Genomic DNA, 15,737 nt, shown 5'->3' with positions numbered 1-15,737 from the left:
CTCATTGATTCAACCCTTGGGCCAGGAGTTGGATCAATGAATTATCATGGTGCAGTCCCCTTTCAGGCCTATTTGTTGTTCTTCAGAGTTTTTGTACTGTGCACTTAGCTTCTAAATTTTCTGCAGAGGTTTAACAATGTTACAACCTGTAAGGTGGAAATGAATTACATTATCCAGTGTGGTGCATGTTGTTTGTGAAAAATCTACATGTGGGAGGCTGATAGTACCATATCAGATTAGTCCCTCCCCTAGGACCCTAGGCATGCAGAAGTGATCATAATCTCATTGTGATCTAATGAATTTACCCCTCTAGGTCACAGGCCTGGGACTATTTCATCCTGAGGCAGGTAATCCTGATGCAGGACTATCACTCTTATTCAATACAAAACATCTCATAGGATATGAGTGTGTTCACTGTGGTCATTATCTGATATTTTATTCATCCTACTCACAGTCTAAAGGCTAAACCAAAGTACAGTAGTGAGTCTGATCTTTATTATTATGCATTTGGAAGTCTAACTAATTATGTTTACCTAAACTATCTAAAATTTGTATTAAATGATTTTATTTTGAATACTATATTAATTCAGTTTGTCACAGATTTATTTACAGGTAGCTAAGATCTGAAATTCAAGAATCATTTTGGTAGACAGCATGCGTAGAGGAGCTCCATGGCGATGCTCCTAACACAGGTTACAACTCCAGTGCAAACATTTTCAAGACAAAAGGCAAATTCAGTTCAATTCAAATTATATTCGAATTCAAATTATATAACAACTCAAATGTGGTTGTTCAAATGAAAACCAAACAAGTCATCATGTCACTCTACGATAAAAATCACGATGGGTAATATATTTTGAGCTAAATGTATTTTAAGCACAACTGATAAACAACAGAATATATAAAGTGAACTAAACAAAATATTTTGTAATAAATATTTTCAATTTTGAACTCAAAGTCTAAATGGCAGCCCCACAGATCCTCAGACACACATTCCCATCTAGATACATTCCTAACGATGGTAGCAGATCAGCTGTAAGGGGTAAAGATCAGAGAATGATGGTAAAGCGTGATATTCTCCCCAGAAGTTCATTTGCCTAAATGAGAATGAAAGATTATTGAGCCCGTCAGACAGAGGCTGCAGAATTTCCATAGCAAATGGAGGCATGTTGAGCTATCTCGTGCAGTTAAAAATCACTCTATTACTAATAATTGTTGCAATATCTTCATTATACATGAGGGCATAATGGGGCTTTGAGGTTTGTTTTCCATTTCTCCCTTCAACCGTGTGCAGTGGTCCATCAAAATCAAGTCTGAAAAAAAGCCAAATGCCTGTCTTTTAAATTAGCTCTGAGTATTTATTTCTTAGGGCAGCTGAGAATTGAGCATAATAAGAAGGTGTAGCATTTCCCCAATCCCTGTCTTTGGAGTCTACTGGAGGCTGGTTTAATCAGATCGTAATCAGTCTCCTTCAGGTGATAGTAAGAAACCAGCTAGAAACATACACTTAGGGCAGTCCACAGTGTGAAACAATCCCTTATGACAATGTAAAAACATTACAAGGCCTTCTTGCCACTCGCCGGCGTGATATACAAAGCCCCTTTCAGAAAAGAGAGTCTTCCTTGCCTCCCTGGAGACTAATTTGACTTTGGTATGTATGAGACACATGCAGTTATAAACTTCTTCCACATTTTTTCTACCACCCCAGTAATTCTAGATAAGACCAATAAACATACTGGTTTAGAGGTGTTCAGATGTAACAATGGAGACTGCTGCTTTCATGGCCACTTTTTATTTGCTGCATAGTTGGCTGAACATATTGAAATATATCAGAATGGTTTAGGTCTTAATTCAGAGATCCCACATTGTGGGTGTTTCTCTTGGGAGGTGCGACCTGGCTCGTGAGAAGTCAGTGGAGTCTTCCCACTGTGGCTGACTGAGGACCCTGTTTTCCCTGTTGTGATCATCTTCTAGGCCTCAAGCGCTCCTTTTTTATGCTAACCAGTGAATGTTGAGAAGATGATGGACCATTTACATACCGCATTACAGAGTTTATTTTTAACTCAATCCTATTTCAAAAATAATTTACAAACTAGAAAACTAAAGAGTAGGACAATGTAATCTAAATGAAATGAATAGAAGAACAAAAATTAGTCAGTAGAATAAAAAAAAACTGAACCTTATAATTTAGCTTAGATATACAAAATACTTTAGATAAATACCACTAGTAGTGGCATAATCAACACCACAGATTGAGATCCAAGGTTGGAGGAGATGTATTTTTCAAACAGCATATACTGTATATATTTTTAAATATGCATTTGCCTCAGGTACATGCAGGCCTTTCTCTATTTGAGCTCTCTGCCAATGAAGCAGCTCACTCCTGGACAGATGGATGAAAAATGCAGACCAGCAATGAGACACGTCTTTGGCATGCATTCACCGGAATAACAGCCAAAGACTTGTGAGTTGTGGCTTTGCTGCTGGCTACTCTCAGAGATAGCATTAGATTTAATTAACTAGCTATGTAACTCCAATTACAGCAATACAATTAGCCTCAAATTGCCTAACAGAGACTCATAGTTGAGTTGCTTTTCCTGCAAACACTTGTATCAAAGTAACAATTTATTAAGTTAACTGCTGCTTGAAGGCAATCTTTCTAATGATATCTTTTGCATGTCACAAATTAACTTTCATCACAAATTGCTGATCATTCCTGTAGTTTTAAGTGATGTGTTTGCTCTGATAGATCTGTTTCAGCTGTCAGAGAGAAATAATGAGAGAGACAAAGCAGGAAGAACACAGAAGACAGTTTAATTATAAGGTATGGCGGTCTTTAGCCTTAAGAGGATCATCTGATCTCAAATGTTTATTAAAAGAAATTGTATTTAATCCAAATAGCACATATAATTTGTTGTGCATCATTAAAGATAGCAAAATAAATAGACTTAATAGCTAGATTTTAGCACTTCATTTCTCATTTATTCTATGCAAAGACCACACATATGCATAGCTAAAATGTTCTTTAGCACACTAATGTGTGTTACTGCAACCACATAAGTAGAATGAAGGCATCAGTTACTCCTTGCCAAATTCTATATAGACCTTTATTCTAGCAATTAAGAGATCTTCACTAATAGAAGACATTACACATTCGCCATCCTCAGAAAGAAATAACCTGCTCAAGGTCTAAAAAGTATAAAGGACATTAAATCTGACATATAACCTTTACAATATAAACCTTATCCCTCCTGGGCAATATAATACTGACATCACAGTCTACCCAGCTAGAGAGCCAAATAGAAGAGATACCTCCCATGTGTTCCTATTCTTTGCATTCTCTTTAAAATTATGTGAATGCTAACATACAGATAAGCCTGACCTACAATGGTCAGCAGAGAAGAGAGGCGCTCCTGCACTGCCCCTCTACACGCCTCAGAGCAGGAGAGCACGGTAGATGAAATATCCACCTGCTCCACCCACATGACAAAACACAAATACAAATCACAATTTAAAATAAAGAAACCTAATAAAAAGATTTTTAGCTCTTAAAAAGAATGTTTGGGGGCAGTCAAGTCTAGGAAACAGTTGAGTCAGGCAGAGAGGAAGTTGTATGTAGGAAGGGCCAGCTGTCAGCCCACTCTCCATAACCTTCGGAAACCATGACTGAGGTGGGACCCTTGTTGAGTTGAACCCCAAACTTTACTCCTGGGTACCTGCTTCAGGTGTGTGTGTGTGTGTGTGTGTGTATTATGCATTGCGTCGCGTCGTCATCCGTGCGTGTTTTCCACGGCTATTGTGTGCCAGATGAGTTAAGATGCAGGCACACATTTTGAGTAGAGTCACCATATTTCTTTACAAAGTATTCTCTTTTGCTTTGTCATGTATGGTTGAACAATGGCTTGGCAGATGGAGTTTTCTGATGATGTCTTTTATACTTTTCTGGAACTTTGTGTGGTTGTAGCTTATCATTGGTACTGTCACCAAGCCTCTGATTTTCATCATGATATCTTAGGGTGCCATTCTGACGAACAAACTTTTACAGGTTTGAAATGTCATGAGGATTCACCAATAAAAGTGATTCACGAGCATAAAAATTAGATTTTCAGGCTGGAGTAGCCCTTTAAAGAACAGTTCTGAAAATGCCAGATTATCCTCATTTATAAAAAATGCAGACAAGTTTGTGTACACCCATCAAGAACAAATTTGGAGAATTTAGCTTTATAATATTTGCTCACGATAGATCCTCTGCAGTAGATGAGTTGCCATCGGAATGAGAGCTTAAATATGTCAAACATCAGATAACTTCAGATACTTCACATGGACATAATATTGCAGATAGAGGACTCATGTACATAGCTGAAATAGATTTAATCTTCCAATTTCTCAGAGCCTTGCCCCAGATGAATTTTGAAGCTAGCGACAGTCTGCTTGTGTTTATAAAGTTTTACAAGCATAACAAAACCAGTGATTGAAATAGGCAAGAAGAGAGAGGTCTTGATCTGATTGTGTGTAGAGAAGACAGCTATTGAGATGCAGATCTTGCATGCCTGCCGTTGCAAAGTCACCCAGGGCTCAGATAAAACCTGCCTCCACTTTTACACAATGTCACTCTCTGCATTCACCTGCTGCCATTGGCCAGGAAGGATATCAAATGCACCTGAGGATACAAAGTGTCAGCACCAAGTTCAGTTCCTGAAATGCATTGTTTGAAAATCAGCTGCCTGTTTAGTGTTGTCAAACTAATGTATAATAATTTCAAACTTTTATAACAATGTCCTGTAGTAAAAAAGTAAGTAACAGTTTAGCATTTGGAGATAGAAAAATACATGCAGTCATGTAGTTGTGTTGTGTGTGTGTGTGTGTGTGTGTGTGTGTATGCGTGCATGTGTGTCCAGTGTGTAGATTAAGTAGTATAAATCTTTGAGAAAAACTGCAGCTAAGTCCAGCTGCCTTTATATCCAACATCAATGAGAGCTATGATTCAGCTGTTTTTTTAAGGACTCAGACTATAAATTTACAATGAGAAGTGACTAAGATGATCTCTAGACTGAATGAATGGGCTCCAGTGTGCAAAATCCAATTAAGCTCAAGTGTATCCCACCAATCATCAGCTACAGAAATCCCATTTTGATAATTCAAAGGCACTAATGTAAAAGTGCGAATGGACCCAGAGTAATGCGCTTCAGTTTTCCTTCATTGCCAGCATAATCAGCATGCTTATATTGGATACAAATATAACTTAGTACTTTCGCAACATAACTTATATTTTTATAATATCTTTAGCCTTTCTCTTTATTTACGTACATTTTTATTTTATGGCTGTATTTAATTATAAAAATGTAAAATGATGCAGTATACAAAGTAAATGAATGAATAATACTTATTTGGATTATATATTTTGCAATAGTTTTATAATATAATCAAATTGTTATTATTATTATTATTATTATTGAGGGTTTTAATGTACAACTATGCTTTAGTAATACTAAACTGTATACAATAAATAATATGCTTAATAAAGTACAAGTTAAGATTAAAATATCATTTGAAGCTCTTCAAATTCATTTCTCTTTTATTATTAAATTAGATTTAGGATTACATTTTCTGTATTATGGTATATGCTAACAAATAGAGTCAAGAATAAAGGGTAAAAATGAAAGAGGTAAAAATAAAGGTTTCAAAAGCTTTACAATCTGGCACTTTCTGTTACGTGTTAAGAGAGCACATCAGTTTGGCTGATAAATTTTGAGACGCCTGGTCGACATTTAGGCTCAAGCCATGGCGTACCAGGAGTTATACAGGAATTCCGGAATACAAAAGTCCTGTCAGAGCCATTGCAAGTGAGGGGACAATCTAGTTTCATAACTTGCAGGTGGGAGGAGTTTGGGTTTTGTGAGCTAGCTGAAAGCAGCAGCGCTGGAGTTGTGAGGGGAACTGGAGCAACGGCGGCGAGCAAGGGAAAAGCCTCGCGCGTCTCAGCGGAAGAGTAGCCCTGCGCGTGGAGTGAATGGAAGTCGAATAATGAACTGAACGCGCTTCAATAGCAGCCCTACATTTTATAACCCAGAAACGGCGTGTAGTTCTTTTTGGCCTCGACGGAATCAGGTTAGTTGGTTGGCGTTTGAGTCGACTTAGCCACGCCAGTTCCGTAACCCCAACGGCGATTATTTTTGGGAGTTGTTTTAACGTTCCAGTTACCTCACAGCCTCCGGTGGCGGCGGGATGCAGGGCCGGGAGAGGAGGAGGAGGTGGGGCAGAGTGAGTCAAGAGCGGACCAGGCGCTCACTGCTATCCACCGTTCATATTCAGACACCAACGGATATTTTTTTCTTTCAATCAAACCGACGAGGAATCAATCATTTCTTGTTTGTCGGAATTGGAGCAGCAGCAGCGTCAGGCTGTCAGCGATTCACTACGCCGCACGTTCCACGGTACTCTGAGTATCCACGCCGTAATCCGCTGATATATTCCACTACGTTTGGACGGATTTTTGGCCAAGAGTGGGTTCCCCGATCTTGTTGAACTATAGCCGCGACGACGTGCTCTTGAAGAGATGTTTACCAAGGCTGTGCGAGTCATTTGGCAGCAAATGTAAATTATCGCGGTTTGATCAAGCACTTGCATTATTACACGGGCGAACGTGCATCCTGGCACTCAGGCCAAAGTCTTTTTGCATTTTGTGTCTGATGTGCGTCAGGTTGTCCCGCTGCATTTTAGGCTATCGTGGTGCAGTGCTGCTGTCGAACATATCTGACAGTTACACACAGTGTCTTTCTTCAAAACTGCAAAAAGTATATGTCTAGAAGCAGGGAAGGAATGGGGGTCAGCGTGTGTGAGAGATGCAGTACTTTCGCAGCATTCATGCAGGTAGATGCCATTCACAGCTGGTGTAGTGCAGGACCGGAGCGGAGTCTGCATTAGCCACATTTATTGCTGTATCAGCACTGATGATATCTACTGCAAAGGACTGTGATGAATCGTGATCGAGGTCCGTGTGCATTGTTAGGGATATGTCTACGTATCACCCCTGGCGTTTAGATTAGGTGTTGTATCCAGAAATGTCACGTTTGTGATTGCAGTCATGCTAGTTTGGCAGCAGGTTATATTGGCTTGAGTCATCGTTTTTGGCCACTGCATGTCTTTTACACTGATCAATTGAGGTTTTGTAACTCCTTCCCAGGTTCTGTCTATCATAATGAGTTGGTTAATTTTAAAAACGCTACAATGGGCCTAAAATGGGGCATTAATTTTTCTCCCAATGTGCTGTAATTTTGCTCACTACATTTCAGCAGGGTGTTAGGCTGATATTTACTTTGTACTTGTATATAGCAGTGCGCTGTTTTTTTTTTTTTTTCAGAAAATGCTTTAATCAACCAGATTTTTAATATTTTTTCTTTCATCTTCTGAAAAACATAATAATTCCTAAATTAAGCATTTTCCTACCAAATAAGCGTGGCACATTACGAGTATTTTATATGTATTCACATTTTGCTATATTATTTGTACATTATTGTTATCGCGACTCAATATCGAAAATAATAAGTTGATTAATAAATATCAGTCCCATACCAATTATACTTCTTTTCTTAAACACACACACACACACACACACACACACACACACACGCACATATATATAATATAAAATAGGTGTTTTTAGTGATGAGTACTTAGTTGAACCACATTTTGTAGTAAGTGTACATCTCATGTTGCAAGTACATCTGCATTCAAAACCCCAAATAATAAGAAATGGGACAATTTTAGAGATAAAGCTATGAGGATCTAACACCTATAGAGATTAAAGTTCTTTCTGATTTAATGCTTTGGCCCAAGCCACGGCTACAAGTTTAGTGACTTTTTGCTGTGGTGAAGGGCACAGCACATGTATCAACAGGCCTGGAGACCTTTTATATTAAACTGGAAACACAGTTATCTTACTCTTATCAGGGTGCATAGATTGTACTTATAGGGCTGTTGACTATTGTGTTGCCAATACAATCTCCTTATTTTTGTGTTATATAACCCAGTTTTTCTCCAGCTGCCACCGATGTGCAAGTGTTTTGCCTTGATTTTGATGCTGTAGAGATAATAATGCATATGCATTTCGAAATACCATGCAATTAGAGGCTCCCATTAGTACTCCAGTACTCCAGAGTTTGTAAATTAGAGCAGTTTGGTACATGTATGGCTATCTCCTGTGCAGAGCAGCATATATGGTTAGGATGTCGCGTTACAGGCGGATTCTGTGAAACTATATTTAGGAGCGTTATGAAATGTAGTGACAAAATATTTAGCCAATCAAATAATGGAAAGTTTGTTTGCATGATCTGCTTTGCATCAGCGTATGTTGTTACAGAGATATATTTACACTCTATGTTGTTTTTCAAAGAAAATGCCTGTAGCAGTACTATAAGTTTGTTTATAGGCCTTGGACTTACTGCCCATCAGACTGATTTCCATTTCTTTCCATGCATGATGCCCCACATACACACACACAATGGAAATCCTTTTTGTCTATCTCTGTGAAAAGCATCACTGCTCTAACAATCCAGCTTTCTTGTTTAAATTTAGCCACCAAGGCCTCATGCACTGGTATTTGAAGTAAAGAGGAAAGAGGATGCTGTCCATTAAGCAGATCTTGCTCCACTGCATGCTACTTCTCTCCTAGGCCCAAGTTCTGTAAGCTCAATAAAGATGTAGTGCAAAAATTGTGTATGTATGCACATGTTTGCTTATCTGCTGTTATGGCAAACGGCACAGATTGCTAATATAGCACAGGACAAAGAGGTCAAGATAGATGACTGAGACCAGCCTGCAGTGCCATGTTTCACTGTTATATTTATTTTGTCAACCTCCAGTCTGTTTCTCAAAAACACTAGAAGCTGCTACTACCTTCCAACTTACAATTTATTTTAGCCTTCATGGCAGAACAGACACATTTATATTTATTTTTTTGCGTTCTCTCGTATTTCTGGACAGATGTTTTGAGAAAATAAAAACTGAAATCTATTCATTGTTTTGAGTTTGCTCCTGCTGTAGCAGATGGCACCTGGGCAACTATTAGGAGTGGGCACTATTAGTTTTGCCAAAGCGCAGAGCTGGATTTGAGTGTCTGAATTTGGCTCTGTACCATATTCATTTACTAGGGTGTCTACTCTAGTACTTTCACTTCCAGGTAGGTGGGCTTTAGGCAATCTGATTTGAGGATTTGCTGATGCATGAGCAAATCATCAAACAGCCTGAACAAGGTTTTATGCCTGCAGTGTGCTGCACAGCAGATTTGGCTGCATTAGACCTGACAGTGTTTGGCAAAACCACGATTCAGAGTGTTTGAAGTCTTAAGACTTTAGTGTGATTTGCCTAGGAGACGTTTTCCACACATCCAGGTATTTGATATAGCATATTTGTCCTCAAGAATCTTTTTTATTTGAGCTTTCTTTGTCCTCTGATCCATAGATGCCTCTGTCTTAGTTTCCTGCAGATTTAGTCCCCACAGAGCACAAAATCAGGCTATATACTCCAGTCTCATAAAACCCCAGGATTCTGGATCCTGTTGAAAGGACCATGAACCAGCAGGAATTGACGTTTCATTTTGTCCACTCCAGCCCCAGAGAAAATGTTGTAATAAAGGTCCCCTCCACGCCACACTCGACCCCCCTCAAGGCATGTGTTAACGTTCCAATAACAACATGCCTAAGTATGGCATGTTTTAATAGTGTTTTATAGAGAGTATGTGGGAGGGTGTGGTAATGAGATCAGTAAAATTAATATCATGGCTTTGATTCGAGGCTAGCCCCACACACTGACCCAGATGAGAGAGGGTAAGATCACCGAATCCCTTTGCTTGAGCACATCTAGCTTTGAGCAAAATCATTAGAGGATCGTGATTCACGTTTGACAGTGTTAGCAGCTTCCTTCAAGCTTTTGTTATTTGCAGGTTGGAGTTTTGCAATCTGTGCTATATGAGCGATGCTGAATGATAGGTTGTTTTACTAGAAAACCATTGTCCCTCTTTTATTTGGTTTTACAAAGATGTGTTCATTCCGTTAATCTCATTAGGTTGCTGCCTGTAATGGGAGCAGAACAGGGGCAGATTCCACTGCATTTCATCATATTCCTTCTTCCAGCTCACATTGTTTGCTGCCGTGTTTGATTAAAATTTCTTTTGTTTTCGTATATGGACATACTGGAGCAGTTTAAAGCAGCATTGGTTAATGCCAAGGAAAAATATATTTATCAACAGATGCGCTGTTAGTCTTTTGAAGAGTCATGCAACTTTTAGATTTTGTACTTATTTTTTTTTGTATTGCTTAGCTGTAATTACTCAAGTGCTAGTTCACTCTTGTAAGTATTTATTATGATAATTAATATTTGTGTAATTAAATACATTTTACAATGATTGTATGTATATATATATATATATATATGTGTATATATATATATATATATATATATATATATGTATATATATATATATATATATATATATATATGTATATATATATATATATATATATATATACTCTCTCTATATATATATATATTGCACATTTAAATCAGTAGGGTAAGTTCTTTGATTGGTATTAAAGCCCACATCACCTGTTATAAAATGGGATGCCAGTTAATACACAGAGTTATAGTTCACTGACAAGCTATACGCAGTATCACTTTCCAGTTTATGAAGATTCATTGGAGTAACAGATTTGTATCCAGTGATCTACAGCTTTGTGCTATAAACTGGCGCTCCATTTGAAAACAGATGATGATGATTACCACAAATTAAAAAGCCCCAGGCTTCACAGCCAAGATGCGTACTCATGATATATAGATTGATGTATATACCGCCTAACCCTATTAAATTATTATTAAATTATTTCCAGATCCATTACGTTTTCTTTCTATCATCTTACTATATATATGTGACCGTGCCATATGCGGTGTGTATATATATTGTGCTACATGCTACTGAGACTAAATGATAAATGTTATCTAAAACTGATTGTGATCATCTTACCCAGTAAATCTAGTTCTATAATCTATAAATGCTGTCACGTGTATGATTTTTAAATTGAGCAACATTTACTTCACAGAGCCGTTGTTCACACAATAAGCTGTGCAAAAACACTCTGATAATGGAAGCACAATATTTATCATGCATCCCTAATATAAGCCTGTTTTTTTGTGTGTGTGGTGATGTTAAAATGTTAGTTTGGAGTCTACTCAAATTTCCATACCAGAGACAATAAAAGAATATTTGATTTGATTTCATTCATTAGACCTTTTTATATCAGCATGAGATCACCCACAAAAATAATTTTGTTCAGCGGAGTACCATTTTACGTGTCTCTCCAGATCTTTGTTTACCTAGTTTGCATAGCCCTTATTTAGACACCGTCATGTTTTTTTAGCGTTAATGTTCCTGCTTTTACTGATAAGACAGCAGCTGGCTCTCGATTCTATTTAAGAGATGCTGCATGGAGCCAGATATGCTGACAGTCCTTTTTGGAGTCACCAACACCTTATTAGGCAGATGCTGTTTGGTGCACCTCTTCCAGTACTCATGGACTTTAAAGATGCATTGTGGACAATTCGCCGGATTGTGTGACATTTAGGATGACTGATGGGCAGCAGAGGTTCTAATATTTCTTTGTTCCTAGCTGAAAGCTATTGCTCATCTGTGGGCAGAAGGACACAGTGTGCTTCTCACTTCCTTTGCACTTCCTCTGCTTAGCCCGATGACTCTTTTGAGACCATGAGGTAGGACAGTGTGCCACTCTTCTATGGACTGCATGTGCTGCCTATTACTCATTCTCACAAAATACAGCATGGACCCATGTAGAAAAACACACTCATCAGCCTAGCCACAGTCAGGGGTTTGGCATCTAAGCACTTTTCTTATAAACCTTCTTGGAACTCCCAAGCTATAGTAATTTACAACATACCGGTTTTACATTGTCCTGACTGCAGAAGTCTTCATGTTGCCAATGATAAAATTAACAAATGAAAATGCTGCATATCATTTTAATCCCATTTATATGCCTTTTCTTGATAATTCTCTAAAGGAATGTTATTTATTTTTTAAGTTTCTTTTTCTGGAACAATGGAGTTCTTGTTTACATTCTAAAACTCTCTCCTGTATGCTTGCTGGAAATATGTTTTCTATTTCCACTATATTTTAGGCCTGGCCATGAGAGCACTGAATCATCTGTGTCTGCAGCACTAGGACGGGCATGCTTCAGTCAGAATGGTATTCTGGTATAAATTAATCTAAAAGGTCTATTAGTGTTATTTTAAATGGGATTATTGGGAGTATATTTTCTTTACTTTACGGTAGTGATACTCATAATTAACCTATATCCTGTTAACATATTAGTCATATTGTAGTCACCAACTACATGTGTGCGAGTCAATCTTTTGCCACTGACAGCTTAGAAACTCAGATTATGGAGTGTTACAAAAGTGACACCACATTAGCCAATTGTTTATACACATCTCTTTTGTAATTGTGTACTTTGTACTCTGTACATTGTTTTGCTTTTTGTTGCACTCTGTGTAACATGATGTTATTACGAATTTAGTGCCTCCTTATTGTGTGTGTTTATTTCATTTATAATATTTCCTAGTGAAATCAAGCCCTTTATATTATTTACGAAGAGAGGACGTTTCTAAGCTCCTGCTGTGGGACCGGCGTGGAGTCTCTCTTGGCTCTGTGTGTGGCTTCAGGCTCGTTCTATCCCCTGTCCAATCACAGCCCGTGTCTACTGCCCCAGAAGCTGCTCCTCTAGTGGGCCCCACAGCCCCTTATCTCCAGTCTAGATGCTACACACGGCATTGCCTTATGGACTCACGGAGTGGGCTTGAGCAAACGGCCCACTGGAGTTGCTGGGAGGCGAACCCTTTTCCCATTTTCCAGCTTTTATAAATGTCTTTTCCTTTTTTCCCCTTACTGTGCTTTCATGGTGGGCCTTGCCCAGACTGAAGTCATTTCCTGCTGCTTTGCCAAGATGCACAGCAGCCTGGGCAGCAGCTCTCAAAACGGCTGACTTAGGTGAGACCTTCTCTTTCCCTGGTAACCACTCCCAGCACTATTTTGAGTACGCTTGACCAGGTCAGAGGCAAAGTAGATGATAATTCCCCTGACCTGCAGTGGTGCTACGCTTTGATCAGGTATCTCTGCAATGACAATGTGAAGGATATCAACTGCAGGAAGACCCATCCTAAAGTGGGTGCACATGGCACATAGGAAGGTAACACCTGATGTTCACACACGCATTAAGAGAGGCTGAAAGTGCTGTAGCCTTAATCCTGTATATGTGTGAATCATATATTATTATAATTACAGCTTCTCTGTGGACCATGATGGAAGAAACACACTAATGCTGTCCCTTTTGGCCAGCCCACAGGTTACAGAAGCAGAGTTGGCAATGTATCACAGTAGGCTGTATTCATATGTATGTGAATCAAATATATAGAGACATCACCTTTTTAGTTGGAGAGATTAAAGTACTAGGTTGTTTGTATCATAACTCATTTACACCCAGTGTTTTTGGCTGGAAGTGGAGGACTGAGCCCAGCTTTGACCTGGTGGCCACTGGAGTTTAGCACCAATCCTAGTCAAACACTCCTGAACAAGCTAATAGTGTCTTTGAGATAACCAGTATTCTATATGCAGGTGTGTTTTATTAGTTTTGTTAGTTGGAGCTGAGCTCTGCAGGGCGGCAACTCTCAGACTGAAGCTTCCCATAATCATATAAGCCACAGAGGATTTTTGCAGGATGTACATATAACTTTTACATTACATTGTTTTTGTGATTATTGAGGTATTGGCCGAGGAGTTAATAATTATTAATGTTTATTAGGTTGGCATGGTAGAATCACTGTAATGCACAGCCTCTTTCGATCATGACTCACTGGTAATGTACAGGGGCTTCCATGCTGCAAGAAACTTGTATAAGAGCTTTTCAGAACTGGCATGGGATTGCCATTTGTCTGCACTATTATATGAGCCACCAGTTAAAAGCCCATACTTTGGAGAAGATCCCATCATTCCCCATTACTTGTTTCCCACTTCCATCTGTCCTTCTGCATCTCCCTCCTTGCACCCTTTCCTTTTTTCCTTCTCCAGCCTTGTCCTCTTTTTCTCACTTCAGGCCACCTGTCTCTCTGTCCCTCTCTCCCATCTATATCTCATTTTATGATCTCATGCCTGCCCCTCTCCTAAGTTCCCAGTGTTTCTCCAGTCATGCCCAGTATGCATTAGGTTTGTACCCCACCCCCATCAAATCATCAGATCAGAGTCCTCAGTGGTGTCTTCCATTTGCAACCGCCAAACTAGTGTGAATTTTATTTCTCATAGAGCTATTCGCTTCCAGACGATACAGAAGATGCACATTCATCTTACTTACTTTCTGATCCATAAAAACAAGCTATACAATTTGCCACAACTTTCTGCATCTATTAGTGATACGATATTTTGTGTTTACAGAACACTATAAATACAGGACAGTATCAGCTACTATACATCACAAATCGCCCCGATATAATATACGGTAACAATATAATATGCTGAGAGTACTCTCCAAAAGATTAATCTGCTTTAAAGTTTGTAGAGTTAACATTGCAGTTTTTGTCCTCCCTGTATCCTATTTTTAAGGAAGCACTCTCAGGCATGATAATTGTGGAAGTACAGATGCCATATGATGATAAACAGCTCTATCTGACAATGAAAAATGTAAGCTTCCAGTTTAGTAAAAGAGCTGAATAAAATGTTCAGTCAGGTAGGGACTGCTTCTCTTTATGCTGAAAGTCAGATAAAGGATGCATTATATTCAATATGTTTATCTTTCTGTAGTTCTGTCTGGAATACTATGACCATGACATGCACTCATACTTTGAGTATTGAAAGAAAATAATATTACAAAACATTCTGTAATTGTACAGTAATATGTAGATACCCTTAAGCGCCTTCTAGGTGAGACAGCCAGTTTAACTCTCATAGGAAATCCTCACAGATTTTTGTTTATGAATACTTGATTTCATTTTTATATCTCTCTATCTGTATTTCGCATCCATCCTAAGCCAACTGATCGCACTGTTTTTTTATTATTACACAGTCATGTTATTTTAGGCTGTTTGGACTGGTTTACAGGCTGCCAGCCCAAACAAACTCGAGCCAATGTGCAATTCCCAGATCATGCACGTTGGGCAGTGCATTTTGAGAAAGTACATACTTAAATCACTAATTATAAATACAGTAGCATTTTTGGGTCTTGGTCTAGCTGCGCATAGCTGTAAGGTTATCCAGATTAAAATCAATTGCTTATTTATTCTTTGGCTTAGCTATGTTGCATTTTTTTTTGTGATTCAAGGAACTTTCTTATATTTTCTAGCTAAGTTAGATTATCTGCCACAATGTGCTTTACTTTTGTTAGATATACTGAAATTCAACATGAGTATAATCACGTTAATAAGGAACTGTTTTCCATGGGAACCCCCCCTTCCCCCATTGTTGTTAATAATATACTTCCACAAAATTTTACAATTTGCACACTTGCTGTCAGGGTGTTTCTTGTATTTCAAAGATCAGTTTTATAGCTTTAATAAAATACTTATCACTGACTAGGCAACGATAAATAAATCAAGTCACCCTGGTGAAAAGCTGCCAATATTGGAGATGCAATAAAGAAATGAGAAAGGTCAAACGCTCAGTAATCATATCTTTCCTGAGTAACCCT

General features: G+C 38.5%; 1 pseudogene; it reads right to left on the bottom strand.

Annotated features, from left to right (window-relative positions):
- Nucleotides 1-3,485, bottom strand: part of LOC122351707 — a 7,210-nt pseudogene extending 3,725 nt beyond the window's left edge.
- Nucleotides 3,486-15,737: the final 12,252 nt, after the last annotated feature.

This window comes from Puntigrus tetrazona, chromosome 9 (assembly GCF_018831695.1).
Source record: "Puntigrus tetrazona isolate hp1 chromosome 9, ASM1883169v1, whole genome shotgun sequence".
Taxonomy (NCBI): Eukaryota; Metazoa; Chordata; class Actinopteri; order Cypriniformes; family Cyprinidae; genus Puntigrus; species Puntigrus tetrazona.
This window is presented reverse-complemented; position numbering and strand designations above follow the sequence as displayed.